General features: G+C 39.6%; 1 protein-coding gene across 2 annotated transcripts in view; it reads right to left on the minus strand.

The window, feature by feature from the left end:
• Window positions 1-21,709, minus strand: part of nexmifb (neurite extension and migration factor b) — a 64,986-nt gene extending 43,277 nt beyond the window's left edge. For both annotated transcript variants that reach the window (XM_072438618.1, XM_072438624.1), the window contains exon 1: window positions 21,245-21,709. The gene's annotated coding sequence lies outside the window, so the exon portion shown is untranslated. The remainder of the gene's footprint in view (window positions 1-21,244) is intronic.
• Between the last annotated feature and the right edge of the window lie 526 nt (window positions 21,710-22,235).

A 22,235-nucleotide genomic window follows, 5' to 3' on the forward strand; every position in this document is an offset into this window, starting at 1 on the left:
ATGATTCACAGTAAATGTAACAGGTGCGTTTCTTGTAAGGCTGTAGGTCTTTAGACGTCTAAAATCAACACACGTAAAAGTTTCACCATGAATACATCGCCTGTACTCGATACTACAACTATAACGACTGCAGTTTTAGTGTTATCTATTGCCAATACTATGACAATACAAATAGGCAATAGGAATTTGCATGTTTGTTTTGTTGTCTGTGCTTCTGACTGAATTGTGCAGTCATTCTGAATCACAAATAAAAACAATATATAAAAATACGTGAAGCGTTAGGACCTCTCCTTGCAAAACTACCAGGCTTGTGTGAGTTGTATCTCTTTTATTTTTATTTTTTTTAATTGTCCAATGTTTTTCTTGTGTTTTTACTGCCCGGTGTGTCCTGGTGTGTCCCGATTGGCACACATATGAAATTGCTTTTAATCTATATCTTCTAGTACTGTCCCTGAAATCAAATTGGAATTCACGTACTATTCCAAACGAGGCTATTACTCATTGTGAATCGTTTACAGACTGTTGCTATAAGATAAGAGGACCCCTCCTATATAGTCATAAATATGCTGATAAGAGAGCTCACGGTTTAAAATGTTTGTGTGATTTTAGAGATTATCCTGCGAAGAAACATCCCAATTTATTGACAATAACTGATGCGAGAAAGAATAATAAAATACTTAATTGTCTAATAGAATTGAATGATAAAGTAGAGTAAAGTGATAAGTCAATAATATAATTGATGAATATAATATAATAGTAACTTAACATAAACATTTTTTAACATTCAAGGTTACTTTTATACAGATTGAAGTGGAATAATTTATTTGTGCTTCTAAATGATAATATATAAAACAATAAAACCAATCAATTACATCCGAGTCAGATTTTTACGTAAGAGTACATGTCATAAATTTCATACAGTACAATTAGTATTACCACATAATAAGCCTAATGCTGCTTAGATGCTCACTCCTGTGCAGCCGGTGGTTGAGTGGTTAGGGCGGCAGCACACATGCTCCATGTGCAGCCGGCCGCAATGTTGTGAGTTTGAATCCCGGCTCTGATATTTTGCTGCATGTCCTCCCTTCTCTCTCATTCTTTCACCCTGATCTGTCCTGTCTAATGAAGCCTACGGGCCAAAACAAAAGAAAGAAAAGAAACTGTCACCCTTGTTGACACGGAGTGAAGCTGGGTAATTTGTCGACAGCATAAGCAGATAATTATGTCAGCTATAATTGTTAAACTGCTGTGGCCAATGTGATACATGAACGGTAAATACGGCATAACTCCTGCAAGAATGACAGGTGTGAAAGGAATATAGGGCTTCAAGATGAATCGCAAATGAATCGAAATCGCATTTTGAATGGACGCGATTAAAGCAAAGACTGCAATTTTTGAAGCACCATCATTTCCCCCACAAACAACACATTATCCTTACTCTGCATTAAAAAATAGTGTTAACCCTGTAGTTTAGATCCGTCCATCATGTTCTGAAATACACGATTTCAGTCTTTCTGTCAATTCTCCTGGACGGGTTCAAAATGTGACGTTTGAACAGAATCCTATAAATATAAACTACAAATCTAATCGCATCTACTCACACTTTTCTTCTTTTAGGGAAACAACAACATGAAATTCAAACACATCACTACATGTTATTGTGAACTTAGACAGCTGCAATCTAAATCTTAAATGCTTTCTTTTACTACAAATATAACACATTTACAAATAAGATCTTCTTTAATTAATACCAATATAGTAGGTGTAGATTATAATCCTTTTCTGTACATATTTCTATGTTATCTGATTCAAGCCAAGGCTACGGTGCATCAACTTTGCCATAATGTGCCTCTGCGACCTTGTTATGAATTTTTGCTCCCCCAAACAATTACAAGCTAGTAATAAGCTTTTGTCCTGCGCGGCGGTGGCCTTGTTGCCGCTCCAGCTTCTCCCTGTGTGAATGACAGCTCATAAAAGCCCTTTTTGCTTGTGCTTGCGTCACCGTCACTATGTAATTCCACTGCAGGGGTAGTGGAGCTTTTAGCCATGAGGCCCGCAGCCACAAGTGCACTAAAGACATCGCCACAAACCATCACCAAATTGCCACGAAGCTTCCAGAGATCTCTTCTGACATTTTATTGACAGAGAAGACTGTTATTCTTTCTGTCATTTGTTAGTTATTCTATTGCCACACCAGGGTAGAGCAAAAGTGAAGGGGAAAATGATTAAGAACGGCACCTTAAGTAAGTATGAGGTTTGTATTAACACTTTAGAACTCAAACTGACAATAAACGGGTAATACAATCATAGAATATATTGTTTAAGTGAAACATTTTACACAATTAGCTGATTAAAAATAAACATGAAAAAAATTATAAAGATATATGGAGATATTATGGTACATCTGTGATCCATTTGACAGTAATTTCACATTGATCATGATCCTTACTGATGAACCTCAACTAAAATATTTAAAGAAATGTTTTAAACGAATTTCTATGTGATTAACATAAAATTGTCAGAATATCATTACTGGGATCTTCTTGGGATAGTAATTTGTGTCAATAACGCCCAGCCCAATAGTGGTATTAGTAGTAGTAGTAGTTTCTTTAATAATATCATGTGCTTATCATAGTATATAACTGATCAAGACCATTCTAAATCTATTCAGGAAAGTTACATTATTGGACTTGAGATGTGTTTTTCTCTTTTTTCAGTATTGATGTCTGCCCAAATTAATATCTGGTTTCAATACTAGTTTAGTCTTTATTTGAGTATTTATTTTTTGACAACACTGGACTGGCATTTACCTGAAATTGATCATCATCATGTCAAATTTGGGACTAAACCAGGAATAAACCCAAAACTAAATCTGGACTAGACCAGGACTAAACAAGGATTAGAAAAGGACTAAACCAAGTCCGTGTCAGGATTAAAATGGGCATAATTTAGGACCAAATAACGGAGTGAATGCAGCCCAAAACAACACAAACAAGACAAAAGGATGTTTAACAGCCTAAATCCGGCCTTAACCTTGTCAACTGTGTCAGACCAAGAAAATCTTCTTCAAACAAACATTGAATATTGAGATCTCAATAAAACCAACATACTGACCATGCTGTTATCCTTTTTTTTTTATGCCCATTTATGCTTCATTATTTTCCTTTTGGCGAATCTTGCAGACATTGCAAGAAATATAAATTAGCTATTTTCCTAACGCGCTGTCAATAATTCAGCTCGATGAACAACTCAAAAAAACATTTCCACACCCCAAAAGCTGAGGCAAAACAGTGAATGTAGCTTATTTGTGCTGTAAGGGAGAGGAGCAGTGAGAGACCTTGAGTGAATGGGAGGCGTGGATGCTGCAGCAGTACAGCGTGCAGTGAGTCAGAGCGTGTTTTCCTGTGTGCGTTTCGACCCTTTCCCTCCCTCTCTTTCTAATTCCACTCTGCCTCTGTCGCTTGGCCTCTCGTAGCACTTAAGCAGCTGCCTCCACTTATGCAGGCCACATTTTCAGATGACAGGAGGGTGGGATGAGTGGCGACACAAAAAAGAAAGAAAAAAGGGGGGAAAGGAGGAATGATAGAAGACAAAAAGGTCAAACAATGATTGCACAATGATTCAAAAGCACACTAAAAACGTCCCGGGACAATAGGCTGGCCCTCCTCCTGCTATTTTGTGATCTGAAATAAAACAACATGGCTATGCATCACAGTTGAGAAGGTTAACTGTTGGACACAGTAACCCCAATATAGTAGAACCGTTTTCTAATGACCATCACAGTCTGTTTACTGCCACTGGCTTTGTGATTGATGGCAGCCTGCATGGGAAGGGCCTATCATATACTCAGCAGGTCTTTTAGCAGGGAAAATGACATCTCCATAGTATAATATGCATGGACATAAAATGATATCTTGAGTAATACAATATACATTACAGTAAAGTCTCCATAAGTACGTAATTACTGCAGTGTGGCAGACCAGAATGTACCACGCCAAAGCAATTACAGTTTGTCATTTATCATCTAAAATTAGACTAGAACAATCAACAATCTAATTTTCCATCTGCAAAAAAGATAGTATTTCACGGCACAGCAACTTCACAAAATTTAATAAATTCAAATTGATCTGGGTGTGATGTTAAACGTGGTAACAAAGAGTGAATGATGTTAAGAATAAAGTGTTTGTGCCTCAGTGGCCTGTGATTTTGCTACTCAACCAACATTCTGCATGTTTTTGGTCATCAGTGATTAAAAATAAATTTAAAAAAACAGGTAGGTTAACACACTATTGGGGTTCTAATGCAACAAAAACTATCCATTGACGAGTGATATTTTTTCAATACTGTAAAACGGCCTTGGACAGTCACCATCAGTCACACTATTGAAGCATCATTAAGAGCTTACTTGTCTTGTGTGTGAGAATGCAATTCCAAAACAGTTACCGGTATTTCTATTCCTGTCTTACACAGACACAGAGTAATTGCATTAAAAAAGTATGTTTGTCCCTCTGATTGTGTGATTTAGTCAAGGACAGAACACAAGGTGCACATTAAGATTTTTATCAGCCTTACTCCAACCTTCCCACGATTTAAACGCATACTCAATTCTCATTATTAAACAAAAGCATTGGCATTTCCCCCAATGCCTAATGTACAAGAATCCTCCGCACAGCCAATAGCACTTGAACAGAAGGAAAAGGCTGTGATTTTCCATTACAGCTGTGTAAAAGCAGGTGTTTAGGGGGAGGAGAGGCTGCAGCATTGATGCAGGACAAGATGTTGCTCAAACTATTTGTCTGCGGCACTGCACTGCTACTTACTCCCGGTGACCTCAAATCAACTGCACTTTCAACAACAACAACTAGCTCCCAGATGATTACAGCTAAAACACTTCAACAAATCTCATTTGCATTCAAATAAATTACCGTTGATCCCAAAAGCTCATTTCAGATTCAGATTTTACAGTCAGAGAGAGTCCGCTTTGTTATAACCCCAAAATCAACAAATCAAAAATCAAATCTAAGAGTGGCTTGCGTTAACATTGAAAGAGAAGGGTGAGGCAAGCAGTGTGGAGCAGACTGCAATCACAAAGCTCTGAGCAAAATTCAGCACAGTGTGTACCAAAAGAGGACTGTACTGACATGTGTTTAAACAGATGCAAATACATGGTTAAAGGAAAGGAATTAGGATCACTATAGAAACGGCATAGACATTCCTCATATACTTTTGTTAAAATGCTGTTTAAAAAAAGAACCTCAACAGTGCACTTAACATGTACTTGTATCTAAGTGCTAATGGTTTTGTGGTCAGGGTAAGAAGCTCCAGTCTAAAGGAATGGAAAAAAATCACTGTAAATCTTAAAATTTAACATATTTTATTCTCCTTTTAACACTGTCCAGCTAATATGCCCACAGTCTCTGGAGCCAAAGACAAAGGGAGCTCATTGATAATTACTCAATAATGGTGCTTGGAGGCCTGTGGGGATATTGAGGGAATGTTTGTTAAACAAGGCCATCATGGCACCCTTAGCTTACATTTCCAACATAATGTTTGAAAGTTGCTATAATAGTTTTTCTTCCGTTGAAAGGAGAAATCAAATCTATTTATATATAAAGGATAATAAAGGACAATATTTACTTCAGATTGGAATTCATCCCCGACCAAAAGTAATTCAGGATTTTATTTTATATCAAACGTTTTAATTCTTACATTTTCTGTCTTTAATAGTTAGCATTTTTAAAGACTTAAGTCCAAGGGATGTTTTTAGACTATATCAGTCAGCAGTGTTTTGGAGGGTTGGGGACAGCAGCCCCGAGCAGTCTGTCCTTCAGTGCGTCGACAAACTCACTATCTGCACCGGCTAATACGCAGCGTTCCTTTGATATTTATTTTCCCTTTTAAAGACATTGATGTTATTACTTTTTGAAACCAGGCTTAGAGGCTTATTGATAGACTGAGCACATGGAAATATAAATGGCCACACACAGAATAATCAACTAACACAGACGTGTGTCTGCCATTGACATCACACTCTGGACACACAGTTAAGCCCAGCTGCCCTTTACCAACAATCATAAAGACAGCATTCCGGTGAAACACTTCATGGAACATATGCACATAACGCCGTGCAGAGAGAGCTCTGTCACAGCTGCCTCTGCTCCATGGGCCTGCTCTGATGTGCCCCGGCTCAAACTGGCAGAATATCAGTCAAAACCCTGCAACACAATGTATGGCGTTGCTGCAGAGGATAAGAGAGATGACAGCTCGAGACCAGAGACACAGAGAGAGAGCCGCCCTGTGTGTGCGTCTAAATGTTTTCTTTAGAGCAGGGTCAGAGCTGCACATTAGTCTTGACTCAGGCAGGCAGCATTTGTCGTCTGACACCATCAGATCCTGTTGCTGGTGCAGTGGGTTAGGAAACCTTACTCTAATTCCCTTTTTGCTATTCTAAATGGTGGCCAAATGACACAGTGAGTATGGGGTTGCCCTGATGTTTCAAGGGGCATCGTTGCTGTGGACATATTACAACAAAGGTCTGTTCCCTCTTTGTAATCAGTGCTATTGATTGGTGCAGTGTGGGCCTGGGTAGTAGGCTGAGGTGCATATGCACACGGGTATTAGGCATGCTTATTCTCCAGGCCTATGGGACAAAGCGGGCTCTGACTGAGGTGATTAAAAGGCCTGAGCTATTGAGCTTCTTCAATCAATGCACTCCTGTGCTACAGGACGGAGCTGGAGGCCACTTCCTCCACACAAGCCACACACATACAACCACCCAGCCTCTCCCCCAGCCCTATTAAATCCCAGCACCTCCATTAAGATAAAACCCCCACCAGAGCGCTCTGCTGTCCTGATCACAACACTGCAAAGAGGCTTCCCATTTTCATCATGTGCTTCGGCCAATTAATAAAATGTAATGGAGAAAAAGGGGGTGTGGGGAAAAGCAGGAACCTTTCATTTATATGGATAAGGTTAATGAGTTATTTGTATGGTTGATATATTCCAATGGTTTAAAAGGTTAGGCACATCCACACCGTTGCCCTTTGAAGTGATCTCTTCGCTTTCACGCTCCCTCAAGCAGTAGTAATGAGAGGTCACTGTGCACCGGGAGGACCCTGGGATCCAGCGGCTGCAGCCATGTAACCACACCACCATCATATTACTGTTTCCTCCAAAATAAACAGGCCTGGGAGAGGAGTAGGTCACTTTGGCCCTTCACTTAACGTGCTCTCTCTCTCTTTCAATATCCTGACAAGTGGTCTGCTCTCAGCCCGCTCGGACCACACAACACTCCAATCTCTTGTTTTTGGAAAATCCACTTTCCTGTTTTCAATAACAGCTCAACCCTATTTTTGCTTCATAATGGAGCCTCTCTCTTTCCTTTAAATTCTAGAAAATCTGGACTGCCTTTACAGCCATCATGCCATTTCAACCAGTTATTTCTGCAAGTGTCTCATCAACACCTTGATAATTCCAGTCAAAAATATTGATAACACATAATTAGGCTCAGAAAAACAACTCAATCATTTGATTTGAGTGTGGCTTAAATCCAATAGATGCATATGATTGCGTCACAACCCTAGATTATTAAAAGGTGGGTAAACAGTATTTGAGTATTGCACATGATTACAACCGATACAATCAGCAATTTTGCTAAATATGTAAATAATGATGTGGTGATGTGCCATGCCTTACACTCTGCAGTTGATTTGTTGATGGTATCATGTCAGTGGTTTTGTGAATGCCAACACTCCCAGGTGTAGACTAGAAGTTAACTGAGGTAGCCTGGTGCAGAGCTGTCCTGGCGGCCGGTGAGAGTGGACAGGGGCAGTGGGCTCTGCTTAAGACGGAGTATTGGACAAACACAAACAAACGAGGCAGCAGCCACTGTGACTCAGTGCTCTAATGAACCAGCGTATTGACTTGCTAGCTTTCTCTTACTCTCACACACATTTCTGCCTCTCGCTCTCTCGCTGTCTGCTGCATTTGTATGGATCCCAGCTGCTACTCAGAATACCAATTACAATGGGCCCAGGAGAGGGGGATCAGAAGGAGGGGGCTGGTGGTGAAGAAGAAGAAGGAGGAGAGAGAGAGCTGCAGAGGAAGAGGCTGCTGTCAGTCCTGAGCTGGTCCTCACTTGGTGGCAACAAGCAGCAGACCAGGGCTGAGGGGAACAGGAGGAGGGAGAGGGGCAGCTCACGAGGAGGGAAAATCAAACACTTACATCCTGATGCTGCTGTGACACTCCTGCCGCTGACGCAGGAGGAAATATCAAAGAGGACCTTTGTGTTCGGCCTCAAACAGGAGCAGCCTGAGCAAAAGGAGGCTCCACAAAGTCAAGTGTCTAACATGCCCCATCTCTATGGAGCATGCTGTATGTGCACAAGACATTTGGGGGTCAGTTAAAATCTTACAGAATATTAATTATTGCTCAATTGTATTTACCGTAATACATAATCAATGTTGCTCAATCATTTAATAATTATATTTGTCCACGACAGGCACATTAAAAAGGTCAGAAGTAGCTTATAAAATTACATATACAACCGCAACAAAGTAGTCTCCTAATGCAACACTGGCTGTCTGGAGCTTTTACCCATGTTGTGATCTCATTCCCCTCTCAAAGTCCCAACAGCAAAGTCCTTTTTCTTTTTCTTTTTTCCTGATTGTTTATCAAGTTTATTGCACTTCAGATCAAGTATTCACCGTTTGAGGTCTCAGGACATTTTTCTATCTTACAATCCCATCGTATCAACACAGAGACAGGAAAAAAGGCTTTCAACAACATTGCTCCCTCTCCGTGGACCAAAACACAGATCATTTTTAAATTAAATAATTTTATGCTTTTATTTATTTTTTTATTTTTTTTATTCAAAGTCCTTTTTCAAACTGCCTTGGTTTGTGTGTGCCTTAAATTGACTGTAGCAATTTGAGATTTGTTTACAGATGTAAAATATAAAATAACATTGAAAATTAGATTATTGAATCTATTATTTATTACACAAATGTATTTATTACAAGATGCTTTTAATGATAGTATCAAATATTTTAACATCAAAATTTGAGTTTGTACAGAACAATTCAATTCTAGCTACAGTGGAGAAGTGATCAAACGCTGCATTTGTCTTTCACAAAGTGTCTTTTTGGACCACGCAGAGTTTTGGGTTCCTACTCTCACTCGTTTCTTACGCGCTTTTCTTTTCTACCATCGCAACAATTCTCATGACAACCCTAATGAGCATGCTCACATTCTGCACGATACCACTAATTTGAGAAATTTCCAGCACAAAGACATAATTAGACAAACTAATTAGACGAAGACTTCGCAGCACAGAGATCCTCCGCAGTTCAACTCATCCGCCTACCTGCCCATGACTAAAATAGTAAGCCGGCGTCAAGCCCATCGATGTCTATTCCCATCAGTTAGTGAGGTGGGTGAGATGTTTGAGACACTGGGGAGGGCAACACTACACTTCCCCCCCAAAAGACTGCTCCTCACCGCAGCACAGCTTGTCTCTATTGTGGCTCTGGTGTCACATAGGCTAACAGGTCCTAGCCAGCTACAGATTGCCTTACTATTTATATCCCCCGCTAGCAACAATGTCTGGATACTTAGAAGAAGAGAGAAGCTGCCAGGAAACAATCCAGACTAAAAGTACATGTCAGGCTGATATAATAAATTACGTTGAGGCACTCAAACGCAAACAACAGCGGCTGTGGTGGATAGGTGGATGGTAGTGAGCTATAGGTGAAGTGCGAGGTTCCTAATGAAGAATATGAGGAGAGTACTTAGCGCTAGAGAGGTGCGGAAGGTAGAGAGATAATTGATTTTCAAAGTGATGGGAAAAACCAACAGGTCTCAGGAGGGAAGCTGCCTCAGAGGAGATACTGTAGAGGCCCCTGTCATATTCACCATACAATGCAATTAATATGTGGCCTGATTTAAATACAGCTGGGAAACTTCAATTAATATTTCCCACAGTATGATGAAGAGTTGTCAATGTACTTTTTAATATTGACATTACAGTACTGTAATAATTTGTTAACAATTGTGGCAATGTGGCAAAAGTGTTGGTGAATTTGAAATTGCACTGCCGCAAAGTGTTCGTGTCTCTAGGTCTTGTACTGATGATAAACATAGGCTGGCTGCACACTCAAGCATTTTTCACATGATTTTGAGCCTAATATGTATACTTTTTTTCATTTATCATCATCGCTAGACTCGTTACACTGACATGCTCCTTACCTCCAGCTCACATTGCAGAATGAATACAGCAGCCTTTACAAGCAATTATAATACACACACGATAATTCTTTTAATGTATTTATTTCATTTACACACCCCGTTTGAGCATGTGACTTTTGTAGTGTCAACTCTTTTCTGAAAATAATTGTTGCCAAATGTCCTTATGTATGTGGTCCGCACACTTTGTGACACGTCTTATTATCGTGTTTTTTTCTCGTGCATAATATAATAGCCAATCATAAAGAATTTTGTTTATGACAATAGGAGAATCAAAAAGTAAATGTTGTTATCCTGAGTTAATTATTAATTATAATATATAGGGACAAGTACTGTCACGATACTAAAACCACAAAGTCGATTTGAAGGAAACAGCCCAATACCAACACTACAACGATAAGCTGATGATTTTAAACAATACAATGCAGTTACACAGACAAAAAGTTAATATTATATTAATATGGTTTATATTTGTTCTGAGAAAGAAAACTCTGAATTTGAATTGTATAGTTTTAATATCAATTAGTATCTGGGTATGGATTTTTTCACAACCCAAATGAGGAGCAACAGAGTATTTGAGTAACACTGTGTTCTTCCCTCCCGGTTTTTCCCCATCTACAAAAATCACCCATTCATTTTATACATGAACTATGAATTAATATCTTGAACATTATCAACCGTGAACATTTGCACCACCAAATATAATCATTTAGTCATTTTCTGCACTTTTCTAAGCAGCATTTTGTGCACAACTACCATAATTATTCATCCAAGAATGCAGATTGACTCATGAATACACAAAAACAAACTTAATGCCCACATAAAGCTCAGGGGTCCAAATAAGCAGGAGCTCATGCTGACAAACACACACACACGCACATGCACACGCATACACTCTCTCTTGGCAAGCTGTCACTGCATTCACGACACAGTCTTAACAGTTGTAGGCAGATTTGCGAGAAAAAGGGTACAAGTGACACACGATGCTATTGTTACTGCTATAGTTTCTTGTAGGTCAGAAAATCAGGCTTGTATTAACCATTTCTGAGACATTTGGATGGCTGTGGTCTTAATTGGACTATAAGAAATAATGGCATTCAATATAAAATGTTTTTATTCCCATGTAGGTGAAAAGGTTAATCAAGATTATTTTTGTGTATATATATATATATATATATATATATATATATATATATATATATATATATATATACATATATTTATATATGTATATGTATATGTATATATATATATATATATATATATATATATATATTGACCTTTACATACACACACACACACACACACATATATATATATGAATCTCTATAAAATTTTGCAATAATAACAAATAGCATAATACTTTATTGGTTACTATCAGTTATATATACCCCAGGCTAAAAATAAGCAAAGTAAACATTCACATGCTATTGTAATGAAGTTTAACATTGAATCGGAATGCATTTATTGTGTATTGTAATGCAAACATATGATGGGTGTCTATAAGGGGCCTCTATAGTTCCCACAAGTGACTACAGACGAGCGCAAAGTAATAAATAGATGTAATAAGTGCGCACAAACACACACACACACACACACTAAACAAACAGGCTCCTTCAGAGACCTCTTCACTGCAGCAGCATACATCTTTGATACTGAGCTTAAAACTATCGGCTCATATGGCCATATGTATGCAGGGCAGCTTCACACCAGCGCTCATCTGACAATGACTCTCCCTCCATGGAATTACCTGCATAAATAAAGCATGCACAAATCCCAAATAGTGCACACAGTAAATTATGCAAACGAGCAGGTTAGAGAGAGCAGCAGAAGTATTAAAAGCATAGTATCTGCAATCACAAAATGTTGTTCATTGTGATAGGAACATACAGTAAAATTCTATAATTGAACACAGGAAAAAGGTGTAAAAGATATTTCATGTTATCAATGTTATAGAATTCTCAATCTGCTGCATAGTCTCAACAAATACATATCCAGCTCTATCTTTGTTAAACATTGTATGTAGTTAGCTCCATCCATGCAACTGTTACAGAATTTGTCCTTCTCTAACATTATCAATTTCCTTGGTCATCTCATCTCACAGAAGTGGTACGCTAAGCACTTCTCATTGTATCTCAGCCCAAACTGGCCTTCTAAACCTCCTGTGTGGAGGCATAGCCAGGTGAATAGGCCTTACAAGTACAAAGTGTGTTCAAGTGGTCGGGTTCCGGACTGATAGTAAATAAACATCTTTTCTTTATCAATCATGTTAGCGACATTAGCTCTGTTTTAGATATGAGATAATAGGCTTTTACCACGTATTAAACTACAACATACGTAGATCATTATTGTACATTTTGTTCACTGTATGCCACAATATTCATCCAACATTATTATTAATAGAAACGAGTCCATCAATAGTGGCATTTCGCCGTAACCGACGTGGCATTTTTGAACCCTACTACCTGTACGATCCACAGTCAAAAATGTATGAATAAACGCAAGTAAGAGCAGAGAAGTGGGCGGAGAAAGGGGTATGTCAAAACTGAAATTGTCTGAGCACGTTAATAGTTAAAACCTCATAATCTTACATAATATGCCCCCTTTAAGGAAATAAATTCCAAAGGTGATATGATAGACTACTTCAAAAGGTATAACAATAGTAGTACAGTAGCCGTTGTTCCAGCAGTTATGATAATACAGTGCAGAACAAGACCAACAAGTATATTTTACATGATTTTTTCTAACACTGATTTGAGGATTTGAAACTTTGAAGAAACAGCACTTTTTACTTGAAAGCAATTTAGTTATTTCTGCTCTGGACCTTATGGTTTCTGGCAAGCCCTCAATATAATTAGAATGTCTTAAATAAGTACTATTATACAAGTCTTTGAGTGGCAAAACACGTTTTCAATGCAACATAAAGAGGGACGGATTATTCAACAAATCCAGATCTCTGAGACTCCAGCAGTATACAAAATATTCTCAGCGGCTTTGTGTGACGAAGTGATGATTTAGCTCTTTTATCGTCTGTGGCTACGCTGAGGTGCACATCTGACTCTGTGTGTGCTGCATTACTGTGAGATAGAAGCTCGCACAGCCGCTGAGTGATGACTGGGAAATGGGTTAGAAGAGAGGAGAGATAGTCGTGTGAAAAATGTCTGTTTGGGACCCTAATTTGGAAGAGCGCTGAGACTGCCCGTAAGGCAGAGTTTTAAAAACAAATGCAGAGTTTTCATAAGCGACTAACTGCATTAATGAAGAAATGATTTGATATGTGTGTGATGGCAACACTGGGTCAGAGCCATTATGTTCAGTTCAATATGTGCCCTGGGAGAAATACATCAAGTGCAGATTTTAAGGTAAAGAAAAGCTATGTTATAACAGTAAGTTTCTTTTAAAATGTGCACATGCAACGTTTTGAAAAAATGTTGAACAAAAAATACAATTTTGTAAGCAAATAAAATCTGTCAATCATTAGGCTCGGCTGGTTTGTTGGTTACAAAAATAAAATAATTAGGAAATAAAAATGGCTGCTAAAAAGCAGCTAAAACAAAGCAAACACAGATCATTAACAGATCAAATAAGAAAATGTCTAAGAAAAAAAGGTTGTACAAGGATTTTTGGACACAAATGTGACACAAAATATTAAGATACTGATTTTGTATAACAAGGGCACAAATAATTATTTTCCAATGCAATAATAAAAATACAGCTGTAACCATTTCTGTATTTTTGGGCAGATATATAGTACACTAGTCTGTTCAGCCTCCACCCTCCATACAAATGTTACATAGTGCACTTTTAATCATACATTATGATTGCAGGCTACTTCTCTCCAAGATTGAAATGGGGCCATTGTTTAAAAGAACACTGTTTGTCAGAGGAGCCTCTCAGTTCTGTTCTCCAGTGCACAGCTTCTGTGAGCTGCACTGGACACTGGACTGTGTGGACAAAAAAACTAAAACCTGAAACTATTGTCAGGTCAACAAACTCTGTTTTATGTTGCTTCTAAAAGAATTCAACAGACATGTGAGAGAAATACTGCGCAATGTTAAAGGTATTATTTCATCAGCTATTTGTGCTTGTAACTCTGTGAATGAAAGGCAGATTAACCCGAAATAAAGTCGGTTAGTGGTCAGTTAAGGGTCTCTTAAGTCAGTGGCGAGCATACTCAGCAGTTTTTTACTCAAGTGCAGGGCTTGTTGTAGCCTTAAATTACTCATTTATTGCAGATAAACATATTCCTTGTAGTTTTGACACAGTCCGAATATCACACTCCATAATTTGAATAACAACAAACGAACACTGCTTCGCGCACACACATGAATGAGACAGCCAAACAAACAGAGGGGGGGTCTCTTTTTTCCAATTCAAACTCCTTCAGTTTTCTTAAAAACAAGTTATATATCATTAGCTTTGGCTCACCCTGCTCACTCTGATTGGTCAGACTGGTCACGTGTTACATGAACCGCATCACTTGACGCTACTTTCGGCTCACACAACTATCAGATGTAGCTACCTGCTAAGTGGCGAAATGCGCTGGCCAGCTCGCCCTATTGACTTAAATGGACCACCATCTTGATCCCTGGGGGCTTGGTTATACTTCTAGCAAACAGAACAGTGGTGAGTACAATTTCCCTGCTGGCCTGGTGTGGACACTGCGGTACCCTTTATCATATGGTGTAAACAGGTCCCAGAAGCCCCAGCTCCGCAGTGCACCCTTGATGCTCTCTGTCTGCGATGCATGTGAAATGAGGAATCCTAATTATTATTTCCATTGTGCCCCACTCCAGTGACAAGGACCACTGGCTGTGAATGATTATAATTGTTAGCCGTAGTAGAATAGCAGTCATGCTGTTGTATCATCAGCATCCAACAGATCAGGGTCAAAACTAACTTCAAATTCATGTATGCAATCCTGTACAGATCATGTGTTACGAAATGCAAAAGCATTTTTCATATCACCTGCTCTCCGCTGTGTAGCGCATGCTTTAAGATTTGCCTTGTGGCGTGAGATTGTAAATGGAAGTGAGGACTGCATTTGACAGGAAGGCTATTGCATCTGCTCAACAGGCAGTGATCCTCCCTCTATGGCAGCTTTAGCATGTGATAAAACAACTATTAAATTCAATTATCACTAATGTTTGATTAGGGGACAAACAGGACGGCATCTGCAAACAGCCACACAATCACACTCAGGCAAATCACAGCTAATGTTAACACAAACATTGTTAGATTAAGGATTTTAATCTCTTGACTTTTATGTCGTGAAAAGATGTATACGGGGATGTCTTGCCTGTCTTATTTCTGCTCATAATTTCACAACATTGTTTAGCGTAGCAAACATGGCTGTCTTGAATGGATGGTAATTATGTACTGCAGCAAATAAAGTGTGGTTCTATTCCAAGACACTGGTGGCTTGTTAAGTGGTGCACAAACAAAACGGCATTTAGAAAATGAAAGGTGCAGCTTTTCTCCCATTACAAACAACACTATCCATCTGGGAGACATGTGTGTGTTACTTTGGTCAGCAACCCCCACCCTGCCCATTGTATAGTCTATTCTACCTTCAGTGCTTCATTAAAGGTGCATAATAATAGAAAAACAGTTTGTATATGATACTATGGGGATATGGTTATCTTTTCCTGTTCTAAACAACAACAACAACAACAACAACAACAACAACAACAACAAACCAATGATTCTGGCTAAATTAAATACCTGACTGTATGCTGGAAAATTAGCACCACACAAGATAATATTGAAAATTAGTAAAGGGCCTGTATTTGATTTGTTGTCATAGTACATCTATATTGTGAAATATTCGGGTAAAAATGTGTCCATTGTACTCTGTCAGCGTGCAATTACAGCACACAGGAAGTGCACTGCTGGCATACTAGTTGTTGTAAGCATTACTGTAATGGTAAAACTCGCTTGTGTTTATAAACTCATCGCAGTGAATAATTTGTCAGCTCTCAGCTAATCAGCTAAGTGAGCAATACATGTGAAAAGCAACAAAGAGTTTAAAATGAACTCGCATTTTAAGATGGTAAACCTCTCTTTTTGACTTATTCATTGTTCTTTGTATTTTGATCCACGGAATCACCAAGACATGTTTGTGAATAATGCCAATAAACTCTTTCTGATTTTGATTCTGATTCTGATCAGGTACAGCGCTGTTAAGTGTTCAATACTAATTTCCTGAACAAAAACATCACATAATTGTATTAATTGCTAGCTATAACAAAAAATGAACTCTGCCCCAAAAGACATGCTCCTTCTGCCACGGGATCTGTTATGGACCTCTTGACTAAAATGACCCAATCCGATCAGTGATGATAAGAGATGACTGAATCTCAATCTTGATTGAAATTTGCACCGCCCTATGGGTGATAGTGACGAAAATGAATATCTCAATATCAGTAACGACAGTCAACTGATATTATGTCAATCCATCAGAAATGTGTTAAAATTTTGTCTTCAAAAGTTTTAGTTGAGGTTTAATTATGAAATAAATCACATGCCCTTATTAAACAAGATTTACAATATGATTTACATGTTGATACATTGCACATCTCTAATGTGGTATTCAAATTTCAATAACAATCAATTTGTGCTAACACCATTTCGCCCTGTTATCACTATCCACTGCAAATACAGATCTTCTAGTGGCTCACTTCATCATCACATGTTTATGTTCTCATCTCCAACCTCTTTTTTTCCCCATTTGGATCCGATCCCAAATGAATGATATAAAGCTAATGAAGGTGACTTGTTACTCCTGTTTTTCTAGGCCCTAAACATCCTCAGGCCTCAATTTAACAAATAAAAACATGTTCTGGCCATTGGGTCTAATAGTGACATTATATAACAAAGCCGTTTTAGCCATACTGTGCGTCATTACAATGGGAAAAATACATGCGGAGCGCAGCGTGTGAAACCAATTAAAACCAGCCCTGTCACAGCCTGCGAATATACAATACTCACACCATTGATGTCTACGCATCTGTGCCCACTGTACCGCACCGAATTTACTTTCTTCTGCAATTTCACTATCAATACCACCGTGATGAAACCCCAAAATGAGTTAAAATACCAAAAAGAGGAGGGCGGTGGGGAAAAAAACGGATGGAAGTTTCCCATTATCTATTCATCTGCGATATAAGGGGCTGAACGTGGAGGCAGGAAATGAGTTGTGAATGTGCAGCCAGCGTATAGTCGTGGTCCCAGCGGCCGCCAGTCTACACACAACCAGATCAAATACACTACGGGAAAAGAGCTTTAATAGACCCTGCTGTAATTGGACTTTTATTTGTTAATGGTAGAAGTCCTGATGCATCACTTTCATTATCCTAGCACAACTAATTCAGAAGAAAAACAAACTTAGACAAACTTTGACAGAAATAACAACGACTGTTTTTAAATGAATCTACTGCAACTATATCCAGCGCTTGTGAGACACGTTATAGTTCAAACTGTTTCTCGCTTAAGCCTGCCAGTTTCCATAAATGAACGCTTCTTGGACCCCATCCACATCTTGCTCTGCGCAGTTTCCATAAGAAAGTTACAGTTGCGATTAAAACGGTTGTGGGTGAAAAGAGGGCTGCGAGATTCATCGCAATTTCAATGCTTGCAATAACGCAATTACCAAATCGCAAAGGGAGCAATATGTCGTTCACTGCAAACATCAAAATGTTCCATCTCCAAGGGAACTTATTATGTAAAAGCCTGCTTATAGTTTACTTTGCAAACATGTTATGAAGAGCATGTGATTGTTGTATTAGATAAAGTGTTCATATTTTAGACAAATGTTGGTTTAAAATGTACTGAATCTTGTTTCTTCTGCATCCAAGATGTAATAGCTCGAGGATCATTACAACATGTTTTCAGTAAATACAATTAAAGTAGATGTAGGCTATTGTTTTACATATAAATGTAATGTATATTACGGTATTGTTAGTTATCACTGTAGCCGTTCAGTTCAGGCACATAGTTTCACTATGCCAATAAAATAGATTTAATACCAACTAAGTATCATATTTGAAAAGCATTCTAAAATTTAGTATTGTTCCATATGTTGGCTCCAATGCATTTTCAATGGGGAAGTTAGCGTTATCCTCCAAACATCGCAAACTTTGAAAAAACAAGGCTGTTTTGTGACCACAACCACTCGACCACATGTGAGTAGGAAACAACTCATTAGGAAACATTACCATGTGTTTATTGACATAGCATTTAGCCCCAAACTGAGCTTAAATGCTGACGGCCATATAATAAACATGCATGTTATGCTAATGTACCAAAAACAGTTTGACAATAACATTTTTGTTTAATTTAAAAATTGGGAATAGCAGTATGTGCAGCTATTCCCAACTTGAAAACTCCTGTAATGCTTTGACTCTTCACACATCTTTATCATCAATACCCCAAAACCTTCCAGATACTTTAACCATAGCACACCTCAACACAATTGCCAGAGAACCGCACACATACATAGAATGCTCCTAATGTCTTCTTGATTGCTCTGTTTCTAATTCATTACTGACTGAGCTGTAACAGTTTTGCCTCAGCGCCATTCGCCTCAGACTGACACGTATTTCCCCAAAACAGGGCCATTCTACAAAGAAGATTAGCACAGTTTGCCTGTCAGCTACAGATGTAATATTTTGCCTGCCTCAGCCACTATCCCTGTGCTAGTCTTGAGGCCGACAGTGTATGTGAGCACAAATTTGTGTGTCTTTTCTTGAACAGCTCCTGTCTGGGAGGCATAGCAGGCAGCAAAGAGCTCAGTGGCAGCAGCAGCGCCTCAGTCCCCCAGGACATGCTGCAGCTCTTTCTCCTCATAGCCATGAAAAGCAATCAGGGCCCGGCCGTCTCCCTTGGACATACCTCTGCCTTTAATTACAGCACAGAGAAGAGTGACTATACCAGCGTGTCGTGGCTTTAAAGCAGGTCTCTATGCTCCCCTGGAACCCAATCAACAACAAGAGCTGCACATTAGGAAAATAGCATATGTGATAATCACTGTATCAATACTACAATAATGACTTTCACACATATTTGATACAAGTGTACAACAAAAAAATGAGAGCATTTTTGGTTGTAATCCATTATGGACGGCAGCAAGATTTTTACAGTTATACATCATAAAGAGGTCTTGTGACTAAAGCGAGTATTTCGGTCAGGCAGTTGATACTGCATTATTGATACAGTTTAAATTGGTTTGCTGCGAAAACAAAGCTAACAGAGGCCTAACTGCGACCCTACAATTGTTTGTAAAAGCTCAGGACCGCATAATGTGTAAAAAGATACTGAAGCTCAATTCAAATAGCCTATGATATGTACAAATATTAAAATGCCATCATTATTTGTTCACAAATAATATCTCTGACACATCAGGGAGCTCACAACTGTGTAACAAGATGCTCCTTCTGCTATTGGGAGTTAGACTTCACAACAAATGCAGGCAAATCCCAACTGTATTTTTTTGGAGCATAACTAATTTAAAATATTGATTCGAAAATATGATTACCATATATAAATAACAAGGCTACCACTTGTCAAAAGACTGATTGATGATGATGGGTTTATTCTGCATAATTGAGAGTCTCCTATAAGCTTACATGAAGGAGGCCTAGGGCAGTAAAGGAACTACACATGGGCCAGAGAAGATAAGAGTCATGTACACAAGCTGCCCGCTTCACTGCAGCAACAAACCATCCGGATAGCATTAGAAACACATTTTCTCTATATAAAAAACCTGCAGCACTGCCTCGCTAATGTGGAACAGAGCCTCAGTGCCAAAATGTGTCATTGGGCTCAATTTCTCACCCAATTTAAACTGAAAGTAGATCGGCACTTAAGTAAAGGCAATGGAGTCTGACCAGGAGCTGTGGTGGTGCCCATGGCAGGCGTAGGAGGAGTACTCCCAGATATTGTACACATGTAGTCTGTTCAGGCCCCTGCCCAGTATTAAAGTTAAACACTGCACTATTACTCCTTCAGCTCCTTTGTTAAATGCTCTTCAACCTGCTCATACAAAATGCTTAATTGTGTCGCATAAAAGATAACAACTCAAATACAAAACAAAAGTGAAACACTTAACACATAAATAAGGCTGTGTATTTTGAATAACACTTATGTTATCTGGGAATCAACATCATTGTGACACACTGTATTGTGACACAAATTGAGGACATGGGTTGCAGTTCCCCGGCTACATCATCATGTCTATAGCACTGACTTGTCTGGGTCTGCAGCAGCTGCCTGGGACATCCTGTAAACATCTGTGAGAAGATGCATCTTTAAAGGGAGCCCACACCGCTAAGCTCCAGCTGAACAGTGACCCCACAGTGCAGGCATTCACTCACGCCTTGCTGCACCTGGGTGTCCTCTGCCGTCAGGATGCTTGGACCAATTTGGGGACTTTGTGCTTATAAACCGATATGAATCATTTATTAGCTTTATCACAGTAGAAGGGGCTGGCTAGCTGTAAGATGATGTGTTATCCCATTGGGTTTCAATGGCCCATTCATGAATCATTCATCAGTTTAGGCTATAGATTATTCCCCGTTTATTCATTCCTTATTCATTTTGGGGAGCTTTGCTCCGGGTGCATAGCGCTGATTCAAAATGACGTCCACAGGCCAATCTCTAAAACACAACACTCGGCCCATGGCTGGCATCAATATGAGCCAGCACACGTGGCACGTGCTCTTGGCCACTATTTGTGAGCTTAAAGCGTGATATAACATACATGTGGCTTTTGCAAGCAGAGGAGACACATCAATTGAGCTGTGTGAATGTAGACTACCACAGCTGTCCCAAAAAGGCAGGGCTGCTACTACACCACATGCTTCGAGTGTGCATGAAATAAAGCCCTGCCTATGTGACGAAAATGTGTAATATAAATCTTAGTAAAGACATTAAGCTGCCATAGCTAATAGATCTGACTCTTATTGGCACACACGGGCTTACATAGCAGCATAGTATGCTTACCTCCAGAGCGTGTGCGCCCAAACTGCGATTTTTTTCCCCTTCCTCTTCTCCCCTCGTCGCTATGGGATCCTTCTCAGCAGCTTTTTGGACAGTACCGGAGATGCGTCTTTTTCCCCCCGATATGCACACACTTCCCCTGCATGTTAACCACCCGCCCTCCCCGCCGCCGCCACAGCAGCAGCGGTAGCAGCGGTACCAGCCCGGGCCTGGCCTCCAGAAAAAGAGCAGGTGGACGCGCCTCAGTGATGGAGACAGTGCGACGCTCCTCTCCTCCGCCGCTCCATTTTCAATTACGGGCCGATTCGTATTCCAGGAAACGCTCTACGGGGCAGCCAGCATGTCCGAGCGTCGCTGCTTCGCTGTGCCGTCGCCTGGCTGTCACGCTCCTTGTTCGCGCCACCCACTGGCCTCGTCTCTGTTTTACGAGCTGCTTGATGTTGCCATTGTCGCGGGGTATTTTATTTTTTTTTGCAGCTGGACCTCTCCTCCCCTCCTCGTAGCGCGCAGTCTCGTAGGCGCGCGCTCCGTGGCTTCTCTCCGTTTGGTTTTGGACCTATGAGCGCGCGCGCACAGCCAGTCGACGCAGGCGCTCGTGCGGACGACGCACTGAGCAAGTCAGGTAGAGCCCACACGGAGCGGCGCTGTATCATAACAGGGCAGCTGCAATGGCATGAATAATGAAGAGGCTGCTCGTGTTGCTGCTGCGGAATGATAGGTCTAGTCCTTTTGAGCCGCTGTAGACACTTACGCTGAACTATTCTGCTGGACTTAGACAGGGCAAAGTCAAAAGAGTGCCAGTAATACAGAGAAAATGATGCAAGGAAATTAATTACCTCATGTCATTTATGCTGAAGATGGATAAAGACAATTACAAGTCAACTAAGGACAAATAATAAAGCCAGCAGGCCCAAGGAAATGTCATGAAAAGTAACTTCCTAAATTATGATCGTTCCAATATTGTGATGTTATCCTGGTCCAACACTATGGTTTT

This window comes from Eucyclogobius newberryi, unplaced genomic scaffold (genome assembly GCF_026437365.1).
Source record: "Eucyclogobius newberryi isolate DKJ021-1_F unplaced genomic scaffold, fEucNew1.0.hap1 SCAF_11, whole genome shotgun sequence".
NCBI lineage: Eukaryota > Metazoa > Chordata > Actinopteri > Gobiiformes > Gobiidae > Eucyclogobius > Eucyclogobius newberryi.